Source organism: Triticum urartu, chromosome 3 (genome assembly GCF_003073215.2).
Source record: "Triticum urartu cultivar G1812 chromosome 3, Tu2.1, whole genome shotgun sequence".
Taxonomy (NCBI): Eukaryota; Viridiplantae; Streptophyta; class Magnoliopsida; order Poales; family Poaceae; genus Triticum; species Triticum urartu.
Genome location: NC_053024.1, coordinates 429,225,378 through 429,237,668, shown reverse-complemented (window position 1 = coordinate 429,237,668; position 12,291 = coordinate 429,225,378).

Here is a 12,291-nt window from a genome sequence, read left to right as displayed (position 1 = left end):
TGCTTTACCAGGACACAGTGCGCAAAATGGGTATAGACCCCTCAAGGATCAAACCCACAAAAACGATCTTTAAAGGCGTCATTCCAGGTGTAGAGGCCCATTGCACAGGCTCAATTACACTGGAAGTGGTCTTCGGATCACCGGATAACTTCCGAAGCGAAGAATTAATCTTCGATATAGTCCCGTTCCGCAGTGGCTATCATGCACTACTCGGGCGAACCGCATTTGTGAGATTCAATGCGGTACCGCATTATGCATACCTCAAGCTCAAGATGCCAGGACCTCGAGGGGTCATCACAGTTAATGGAAACACAGAGCGCTCCCTCCGCACGGAGGAGAACACTACGGCCCTCACAGCAGAAGTGCAAAGCAGCCTCTCAAGGCAATCCACCAGTTCGGCATTTCAAGACCCGGACACCTTCAAGCACGCTCAGAGTAATCGGCAACTAGACCGCCTAGCACGATCTGAGCTCGCGTAGCAATGCGGCCCCCACCCCAGTCCCAGCCAAACTACTAAATCCGTGCCACGCGTACATAATTACGCATTAAAAATACCATGGGCACAGGTAGGGAGGGGGGCACAACTACAGCACGCCCCAAGACGCGGCTTAAACCGCACTAGGGCTTCTCGCTTTGTTATTTTTCTCTTTCGGGACTTCAATCTCTAGAAACCCTGTCCGGCAGCATGATTGCTGAACACATGATGTAGCAACCAAGGAGGCAGAAAGCTACGTCACACCACAGAACTCCCAGGTGGATTACGATAACGAGTGAAATATTTGCTTTAATACTATCCCTCAGCTTGCCCTTGGAAGGGACATAGTCCTACTTTTTGCTTATCGCACTATCTGTATCATCCTGCTTTAACGCACCTTTTTGAATAAACAATGCATAACATTACGACTATCATTGCATTCTTGTTATATATATAGGTGTTCATTAATGACGCTTTGCAACCGTACACTTTGGTACGGCCAAATACACCAGGGGCTTAAGTACCCCACAATATGGTGCGAGAAGTCCGAACACTTTCACAAGTGCGGCACCCTGAACTTATAGCATTATATGCATCAGCTCCGAATCATGTCTTTGGTCAAATGTTGGGTTTGCCCGGCTCCTATGTTTTGGTACCTTACGTTCCGCTTTATCGGCTAAGGTAGCACTAGGAGAACTACTACAATTGTGCCCCGGTTCTGCTGGGCTAAGCACCTCAGTAGAGAAAGCTAAAACTGACTGTCATGATAAGGCGAGAGACTGGTCGCTGTTCGACGAGGTTTTGAGTCCGTAAAGACTTATGCCACTTAGAGCGAGGAGCCGGTCCTGTCCGGCTTAAAGGCGTGTATCGCGCCCCGAATTCGGCCTTCTGGATACCAGGGGCTTCGCCAAAATTTAAAATTATATAATTCTATGGCTAAGTGAGAGTGATAAAGCATTATTAGTCCGGTTGCCTTGTTCGCTGTGCTGAGCACCTCCCTCGAAGGACCCAAAAATGGGAACAAGAGTGCTCAGGTTTATCCCGAACACCCCAGCACTCGTGGCATGGGGGCAGAAGCCGAGGACTAGCCATCTCTCGGATTGGATAAACAACCAACCAGAAGGTAATATTTTAAATTCAAACAAGCGTTGCATAGCGCATATGAAACAAGTTTTCATCATACAGGATCAAACGAGCAAGTTTACTCAAATATTACATCCTCTGAACATTCGTCCGCTACAAGACGGGCACCCTTCAGGACACCCTCATAATAAATTTCAGGGGTGCGATGCTCCTTGCCCTGCGGCAGTCCTTCCTTGATCAGCTTCACGACGTCTAGCTTGGCCCATTGCACCTTCACGCGGGCGAAAGCCCGGCATGCACCTTCGATGCAGACGGACCGCTTGACGACTTCCAGCCGTGGGCAGGCATCCACAAGCCGCCTCACTAGGCCGAAGTAGCTGTTCGGAAGGGCGTCGCAAGGCCACAGCCGGACTATAAAGCCCTTCATGGCCTGTTCGGCCGCCTTGTGTAACTCGAGCAGTTGCTTCAGCTGGTCGCTCATAGGCACCGGGTGTTCGGTCCCGGTATACTGAGACCAAAAAAACTTCTCCGTTGAGCTTCCCTCCTTGGCCTGGTAAAACTGTGCGGCATCTGACACGCTGCGGGGAAAATCTGCGAATGCTCCTGGAGAGCTCCAGATTCGGGTAAGTAATAGGTAATTTACTTTCACATGCTTGCTTTGCATATAGAATGCCTTACCCGCTGCTATTTTCTTCATCGCGTCAATCTCCTAGAGGGCCTTTTGGGCTTCGGCCTTGGCACTCTATGCGCTCTTGAGGGCCGCGGCAAGCTCAGACTCTCGTGTCTTTGAGTCAAGCTCCAACGCCTCGTGCTTCGTCACGAGAGCCTGGAGCTCTTGCTGCACCTCGCCCACCCGAGCCTCTTGCCTTTCCCGCTCGGTGCGCTCCCTGGCCGCTTTATCTTCGGCCTCGGACAGTGCTTGCCTTAGGGTCGCCACTTCGATAGTGGCCCCTGGCAAATTCATGATGATCCTGTCATTTTGCAATCGCATTCTTTTTATACATATCCATAGACTAGGTATTACTTACCTTTGTTCTCCTCGAGCTGCCTCTTGGCAAGGCCGAGCTCGTCCTTGGACCCTTTAAGGTCCTGCTTTAGTGCGGCGACCTCCGCAGTCAGTGCGGCAGATGCCAGCAGCAAAACCTGCATACGCATATTGACATACTTATATTAGACTCATGCGATATTGTTTGATCCTCTGTTCGGCTTTTCTATGTGAACACCGAACAGAGCATCAAGGGCTACTGTCTATGCGGTAATATTTTTCCTATATTTTAAACACTTACCTCAAAGCCTGTTAGAAGGCTGGCACAGGCTTCAGTCAGTCTGCTTTTGGTGAACTGAACCTTCTAGACCACCGCACTCATAATAGTACGGTGCTCCTCGTCAGTAGATTGTCCGGTGCCTCTGGATGGACAGAGGTCACTGGCACAGGCGTCTTGCCCCTCTTGGAAGGAGGCCGCCTGCCCGAGTCCAGAACCATTGGAGGTTCCAGCGCGGTGTTCGGATGAGGGCCGAACTCGGAGCCCTCAGGGGCCTTGTTCCCTCTGCTCCAGGAGTCCAGAAGGTTGCCTTGAGGCGCCTCCGAGACTGCCTCCCCTCGACCCAGTGCCTCTTGAGACAATACCTCGGTGTTGTCCGTAGGGCAAGGGGAGGTGGCGGTTGGAAGTGGATCACTATCCATATCCGACGAGCCCAGGGAGCCATCCGATGATACATCGATACGGGCTCGTGGCGGCCTGCATAATCATATTCGGCGTTAGGGGAAGCAGTGCGACAAAAGGATACTATGAGTTACTCTGGTATCTGAATACTTATGACCTCCCCAGGGGCTTGGCCCTGGGCAACCACTCGTCTTCGCCTTCGGCGGCGGTGGTGGAACTGTCCGGAAGGAGAGTCCTTCCCTTCTTGGACCCTCCGGCCTCCCCAGTTGGGGCGGCCTTCCTTTTCTTGTCTCCCCCAACTGAAGGGGGAGCATCTTCTTCTTCCTCCTCATCTTCGGGGGAGGAGTGTGCCGCAGAGTCATTGGACGGTGAGTCCGATGACGCCTGGTGTCGGGAACTCTTTCGGGTTCCCTTGGCCTTCTTGGTCTTCTCCGGCACCGTGTAAGGAGCCGGAGTCAGCATCTTCGTCAGGAGAGCGTCTGCTGGGCCTTCGAGCAAAGGAGCCGTATAGTCAATCCGTCCAGCCGTCTCTTGCCAGTCCTGTCAAAGGTACGGGAGCTTAGATCCCGCATAGAGTCAAACTATGAAAAATAAGTATCCTGTGAGAGGTAAAACAGCTTACCGCGCTGGCTTGGCGCTTCGCGTAGAATCCGCGGTCCTCGGTAGTGGGGGTGGGACCTCGGCGCTCTTGAATAGCACCTTCTAGGCATCTTCGTGAGTTGTGTCGAAGAGCCTGTTCGGAGTTCAGTGATGGGCCGGGTCGAACTCCCACAAGTTGAAAGCCCGTTGTTGGCACGGGAGGATCCGGCGGATGAGCATGACCTGGACTACGTTGACAAGTTTGAGCTTCTTGTTCACCATGTTTTGAATACATGTTTGGAGTCCGGTCAGCTGCCCCGAACTACCCCTGGACAGGCCCTTCTCTTGGTAGGAGGTGAGCCGCATGGGGAAGCCAGATCAGAACTCAGGGGCCGTTGCCCATTTAGGGTCACGTGGCTCGGTGATGTAGAACCACCCCGATTGCCACCCCTTTATGGTCTCCACGAAGGAGCCCTCGAGCCATGTGACGTTGGGCATCTTGCCCACCATGGCGCCTCCGCACTCCGCCTGGCAGCCGCTCACTACCTTCAGCTTGACATTGAAGGTCTTCAGCCATAAGCCGAAGTGGGGCTTGATGCAGAGGAAGGCCTCGCACATGACGATAACCGCCGAGATGTTGAGGATGATGTTCGGGGCCAGATCGTGGAAATCTAGGCCGTAGTAGAACATGAGCCCCTGGATGAATCGGTGGAGAGGGAATCCCAGTCCACGGAGGAAATGGGTAAGGAACACTACCCTCTCATGGGGCCTGGGGGTGGGGATGAGCTGCCCCTCATCTGGGAGCCGGTGCGCGATGTCGTCGGGCAGGTATCCGGCTCTCCTCAGCTTCTTGATGTGTCCCTCCGTCACGGAGGAGACCATCCACCTGCCTCCCGCTCCGGACATGGTTGGAGAAGGTTGAGGTGGGAAGTGCGGACTGGGGCACTGGAAGCTCGAGTGTGCGAAAATGGATGAGCAAAGGAGGAAGAAGGCGTGGATGAAAGGGTGAATCCTTATCCCTTTATATGGGTGGACGAAACTATGCATCCCCACTAGCCTGGTAAAACTCGCTTATCCCCAAGCGCCGTAATTGATGGCGCGGTTGCGTTACCCACGCCCGTATTGATGAGAATTCCGTAATAAGGGGGACACGTTCTCTGCTTTGACAAGACGTGTCAAAAAACTGCCTCGCGTTATGTGTGGGGCTAGTTAAAGGAAACGGTTCGAATAATCACTGGGCCACGGCATAATGTCGTGTTGCCAAAATAAGTCAGCAAATTGGATTTGTGGAAATATTATTCTCTCTACGGTGGCATGTGGAACTTATTTTGCAGGGTCGGACACTATCCTTGTATTCAAATTCTTCCGTGGTGTATTCGGAGGAGGAACCCGCCTTGCAATGCCGAAGACAATACTGCGCACCGGACTCGTCGTCATTGAAGCCTAGTTCAGGGGCTACTGAGGGAGTCCTAGATTAGGGGGTCTCCGGACAGCCGGACTATAACCTTTGGCCGGACTGTTGGACTATGAAGATACAAGATTGAAGACTTCGTCCCGTGTCCGGATGGGACTCTACTTGGCGTGGAAGGCAAGCTTGGCAACACAGATATGTATATCTCCTCCTTTGTAACCGACCTTGTGTAACCCTAGCCCTTTCTGGTGTCTATATAAACTGGAGGGTTTTAGTCCGTAGGACAACATACAATCATACCATAGGCTAGCTTCTAGGGTTTAGCCTCTCTGATCTCGTGGTAGATCTACTCTTGTACTACCCATATCATCAATATTAATCAAGCAGGACGTAGGATTTTACCTCCATCAAGAGGACCCAAACCTGGGTAAAACATCATGTTCCCTGCCTCCTGTTACCATCCTCCTTAGACGCACAGTTCGGGACCCCCTACCCGAGATCTGCCGGTTTTGACAGTGACACATGGCATGATGTCGTGCTGTCAAAGCGTGTCAACAGATTAGATTCGTGGAAATATTATTCTCTCTACGGTGGTATGTGGAACTTATTTTTAAAGGTCAGACACTATCCTTGTATTCAAAATTGTATTCGGAGGAGGAATCCGCCTTGCAATGCCGAAGACAACACTGGGCGCCGGACTCATCGTCATTGAAGCCTGGTTCAGGGGTTACTAAGGGAGTCCTGGATTAGGGGGTCTCCGGATAGCCGGACTATATCCTTTGGCCGGACTATTGGACTATGAAGGTACAAGATTGAAGACTTCGTCCCGTGTCCGGATGGGACTCTACGTGGCCTGGAAGGCAAGCTAGGCAATACGGATATGTATATCTCCACCTTTGTAACCGACCTTGTGTAACCCTAGCCCCCTCTGGTGTCTATATAAACCGGAGGGTTTTAGTCCGTAGGACAACATACAATCATAGCATAGGCTAGCTTCTAGGGTTTAGCCTCTTCGATCTTGTGGTAGATCAACTCTTGTACTACTCATATTATCAAGAACAATCAAGCAAGACGTAGGGTATTACCTCCATCAAGAGGGCCCGAACCTGGGTAAACATCGTGTCCCCTGCCTCCTGTCACCATCCGCCTTAGACGCACAGTTCGGGACCCCCTACCCGAGATCCACCGGTTTTGACACCGACACCCGCAGCGTCAACAGCTGGGTTGATTTCACTGAAGCATTCGTCCGCAACTTTACCAGCACCTACAAGCGGCCACCCAAGCCTCGCCAGCTCTCCTTGTGCGTCGAAGGCCCCAGCGAATCGACTCGCGACTACCTCACACGCTGGGCCGAGCTGCACAACTCTTGCGATGGCGTGCACGAGGTGCAGGCCATTGAGTACTTCACTGCAGGGTGCCGAGAGGGCACCCTCCTCAAGCACAAGCTCCTCTATGATGAGCCGGCGACCCTCGACGAACTGCTAATCATAGCAGACGAGTATGCCATGGCCGACTCCTCTATGAAGGCGGAGATTCAAGTTAATGTGTCGGGCAAAGTGGCCCCCCAAGCCCCTCGGACCCCGGCTGGTGAGGCGAGCCGGCGACAGCAGCCGAACAACAACAAGCGCAAGGCCATGCAGCCGGCTCCTACCAGCCGGCAGGTGGCGGCAATCAAAGATCAGTAGCTAGAAGGGCAGCCTCCTCCCAAAGGCCAGAAGGGCGGCAAACCCAACTGGCTAACCGCCTTCTCATACGAGCAGACTCTCGATGTGCCCTGCAAGTTCCACAGCGGTGCGAAGCCGTCCAATCACACCACTCGGAAGTGCCATTGGCTCACCAGAATTGCCAAGGGTGACGGACTCTAGCCCGCTCCGCCTGCCGGCCCGCCGCCCCCTCCTCCACAGCAGCCGGCGACTCGACCAGTTGGAGCCATACAAGATGATTATCCTAAAGAACATGGAGCTTATGTCGTGTTCACCAGTGTGGCCAATGACAGGCACAGCAGACGGCAGCAGCAACAAGAAGTAAACGCAGTAGCATCCAAGACCCTAGAATTCATGCATTGGTCTGAGAAGCCCATCAACTGGAGCAGAGCCGACCACTCAGAGGTGATGCCCAGTCTCGGCTCCTATGCTCTGGTATTGGATGCCACGTTTTCCATGGAGAGGCGAGCTGCTCGTTTCTTTTGAGTTCTGATAGATGGTGGGAGCAGCATCAACATTCTGTATAAAGATACCATGGAGAAGCTGGGAATCAAGCAAAGACACCTTCAGCCCAGCCGGACTATTTTCCATGGCATAGTTCCTGGCCTTTCCTGCTCACCAATCGGCAAGACTCAGATAGATGTCCTCTCCGGAGACGAAAATCATTTCTGCCAAGAGCCCGTCTGGTTTGAGGTGGTGGACCTTGAGAGCCCTTATCACGCATTGCTTGGACGGCCTGCACTGGACAAGTTCATGGCGGTCCCCCACTATGCTTACCTGAAGATGAAGATGTTGAGCTCCAAGGAAATCCTGACCATAGCCGGGGACTACAAGAATTCGTCCACCTGCGCAGCAGAGAGCAGCCGGTTGGCCGAGTCCCTCGTGATCGCGGCTGAGAAGCGGCTCCATGACCGGGTTGTGGCAATGGCCAGCGAGCAGCCGGATATGTCACCCAACCCCAAGGAGTCGGAAGCTGAAGGCTCGTTCAAACTGGCAAAGGAAACAAAGAAGATACCCTTGGAACCGGAGCACCCGGAGAGGCACGCTATCATAGGTGCAAACCTTGACAGCAAATAGGAAGGCGAGCTCGTCGATTTCCTCCATGAGAATCAGGACATGTTTGCATGGTCTCCCAAGGACATGCCGGGTGCTCCGACGGAATTCGCCGAGCACAAGCTACACGTCCAGTCTGATGTCAAACCACTCAAGCAGCCCTTGCGCCACCTGTCAGGGGAGAAGAGAAGAGTTTTTGGAGAGGAGATAGCATGACTTCTCGCAGCCGGCTTCATCATGGAAGTATTCTTTCCAGAATGGCTAGCCAACCCAGTCCTAGTGCTGAAGAAGAACAAGCAGTGGCGTATGTGATTGACTCAACAAAGCATGCCTCAAAGATCCATTTTCTTTGCCAAGAATCAACCAAGTGATTGACTCCACAACCGGATGTGAGCTGTTGAGCTTTTTGAATGCATACTTAGGGTATCACCAGATCAAGCTGAACCCGGCCGACAGGCTGAAGACCGCTTTCATCACGCCATTCGGAGCCTTCTGTTACCTGACCATGGCGTTTGGCTTGAGAAATGTCGGCGCCATGTTTCAGCATTGCATGCAGAAGTGTCTCCTCAAGCAACTCGGCAGAAACGCCCATGTCTATGTGGATGATGTGGTGGTGAAGACGGAAAAATGGGGAACGCTACTAGAAGACCTCAAGGAGACCTTTGAGATCTTGCACCGATTTCAGATCAAGATCAACCCAGAGAAATGCGTCTTTGGAGTACCAGCCGGCCAGCTTCTTGATTTTCTGGTCTCAGAACGCGGCATAGAGTGTAACCCTGTGAAGATCAAGGCCATCAAGAGGATGGAAGTGCCCACCCGACTGCTGGACGTGCAAAAATTTACCGGCTGCTTGGCATCCATCAGCCGTTTCATCAGTCGGCTGGGCGAGAAGGCTCTTCCCCTGTACCAACTCATGAAGAAGTCCACCTTTTTCGAGTGGAACGACAAGGCAGATGAAACTTTTCTTCAGCTCAAAAAGATGTTGACCACTCTGCCTGTCCTGGAGGCCCCGACTCCCAAGGAGCCGATGCTCCTCTACATCGCCACTACCAGCCGGGTGGTTAGCACAGTCATAGTGGTAGAATGCAAGGAGGAAGGCAGAGCTCTACCAGTCCAGAGGCCTGTGTATTACCTGAGTGAAGTACTATCCACCTCCAACCAGAACTACCCCACTACCGGAAGATGTGCTATGGCGTGCACTTTGCCGCCAAAAAACTAAAGCCATACTTCCAAGAGCACCCTATCACTGTGGTCTACACAGCCCCACTTGCTGAGATCATTGGAAGCCGAGATGCCTAAGGCTGAGTGGCCAAATGGGCCATAGAGTTGGGCCCCTACACCATCTACTACCAACCTCGCACTGCCATCAAGTCACAAGCGCTGGCCGACTTCCTTGTCGACTGGGCCGAGACCCAGTACCTGCCGCCAGCACCGTACTCCACTCATTGGCGAATGCACTTTGATGGTTCCAAGATGCGCACTGGTTTGGGAGCCGGCGTCGTCCTCACCTCTCCCAAAGGCGACAAGCTCAGATATGTGCTGCAAATTCACTTTGCCGCCTCCAACAACGTTGCTGAATACGAAGCACTCATTCATGGGCTCTGGCTTGCCAAGGAACTCGGCGTTCACCGGATCCTGTGTTATGGTGATTCTGACTTGGTAGTCCAGCAGTCGTCAGGCTATTGGGACGCCAAGGATGCAAACATGGAAAGCTACCGTTTCCTTGTCCATCAGCTCAGTGGATACTTCAAGGGGTGTGAGTTCCTCCATGTACCAAGAAATGACAATGAGCAGGCTGACACCTTGGCGCGCATCGCCTCCACCCGGCAAGCAATACCAACCGGCGTCGCCCTGCAGCGCCTCCTCAAGCCATCTGTCAAGCCATCGCCAGAGTCAGATTCCATCTTTGTGCCGGCTCCTCCCGAAGCAGTCGGATCCGGCTTGAGGACCCTAGCAGCCAGCACGAGGAATTCGGCGGACGACCCGGGGACTGCAGCAGCCGCACCCGACCCTGGGACTTCATGGCCCAATCCAGGTACTGCTGCAGTTGGCCCGGGGACTTCATCAACTCAGCAAGTGGCAGCCGACTCCAACCCGCCGCCTCCCAACCCAACCGGCCTTGTGCAAGTAGCAATCCTAGCACTCGAGGAAGTAACAACACCTTCATGGGCCCAACCCATCCTCAACTTTTTGGTGAACAAAGAGCTGCCGACTGATGAGATCTCGGCCTGGCAAGTGCAACGCCGGGCGGCAGCATACACTATAGTCAACAGAGAGCTTGTGAGGCACAGTGTCACTGGCGTTCATCAGCGCTGCGTGGAGCCAGAGCAAGGCCATGCAATCCTTAAAGATATCCATCAAGGTGAGTGTGGTCACCACGCATCTTCAAGAGCACTCGTGGCCAAAGCTTTCCGCCACGGTTTTTTTCTGGCCGACTACTCTAGAAGACACCAAGGACTTTGTCCAGAAATGCAAAGGGTGCTAGAAGTTTCGTTCAAAGCCACATCAGCCAGCTTTTGCACTCAAGACTATTCCCACTGCTTGGCCCTTTGCCGTTTGGGGCCTGGACATGGTTGGACCATTCAAGACGGCACGCGGCGACGTGACCCATCTGCTTGCCGCAATGGATAAGTTCACCAAGTGGATAGAAGCAAAGCCAATTAAGAAGTTGAATGGTCCGACTACTTTGACTTTCATCTCCGACATCACCATCCGGTATGGCATACTGCACATCATCATCACCGACAATGGCACAAACTTTGCCAAAGGCGCCTTGGCCCATTTCTGCGCGACACAGGGCATCTGATTAGACCTGGCGTCCATTGCTCACCCGCAGTCAAACGGCCAGGTGGAGTGAGCAAATGGCCTCATTTTATCCGGCATCAAGCCCCAACTGGTCGAACCTCTGGAGCGGTTGGCAGGCTGTTGGCTCGACGAGCTGCCGGCCGTCCTTTGGAGCCTGCGTACAACTTCAAACAAGTCAACCAGCTTCACGCCCTTCTTCCTCATCTATGATGTCGAAGCCGTCATCCTGACGGACATAGAATTCGACTCTCCTCGAGTCACCATGTACACTGAAGAGGAGGCAGAAGAAGCACGACAAGACAGCGTCGATTTACTGGAAGAGGGCTGACTGCTGGCACTCAGCCGGTTTACCATCTACGAGCAGAGGCTGCACCGATACTACAACCGAAAGGTCAGGCCAAGATCCTTCCAAGAAGGAGACCTTGTGCTCCGGCTGATCCAGCGAACTGCCAGCGAGCACAAGCTCTCGGCACCTTGGGAAGGCCCCTTCATCATCAACAAGGTGTTGGGCAATGACTCCTACTACATCATGCATGCAAAAGAGACGACTCTGGCAAGGAGACGGAACGACCATGGAATGCAAACCTCCTTGAAAGGTTTTATAGTTGACACAGTATGTACCATGGCAACTTTTGTATTAAGTAGGAAGACTCCTGGTCCCCCGAGGAGAGCTCGGGGACTGCCCTCTTTTATCCATATGATAAGCACTATGCCTATCAGTTGTGTCATTCCATTAATCCGTCTGGCACCGGGTTCGACCAGTCGACCTGGGGACTTGCCGCCTTGTGCTATGAAATGCTTCCTGCAGCCGGACAAGTAATGTGTTGGCACCTAAGCTTTCTCCTGCCAGAAGCCGCAAATCGTAGAGCAACTATTTGGTCGACAGGAGTAAAGGCAGAAAGGGTGACTACATGAAAAATGGCTAAGGATCCAAAACATAAACATAGTCCAAGCCGGCTTCCTGCCTCACCGACCGGCTCATAAGCAGCCGGCCACCCGGTTTCTACTTCACTTGCTAGAAAACTCTAGTTGGCTAAGTACTTGCCTTCCCAAAAGTGGCTAAGTACTTGACCCAGCCACAGTCCGAGGAACGGCTATTCGGCTGGCAATACGACAACTGAGGGAATGCGGCAAAGGAAAAAGCCAAAGAGCAGCAAGCAAGGAAAGATAGAACTTGGTAAGAATATTTACACACCAAAAGGCCCTTTGCCAACATCGAACATGAGTTTGAAATACACCCCGCGGGTGGAACTGTGCAAGGTTAACAAAGTTTGTTGAGACTAATAAGCAGGAAGAAATAAAGGAAAAAAGGCAGCCTAGAAAGCAGCAGGCGGGTTCGGCGGAATGGTGGAGTCGGTGGCGCCGTCTGGTTGAGCGGCCGGCTGGTCGCTCTCCGCTCGGTCACCTTCAGCTGCAGCCGGCTCGCTAGGGCGTGGCTTGTTGCTGGAGGCGCGGTCGAGTTGAGGTTGGCCGTCCACTCTGACCTTTGGCGCCCCCTCTTCGCCTTCCTCTTCCTCC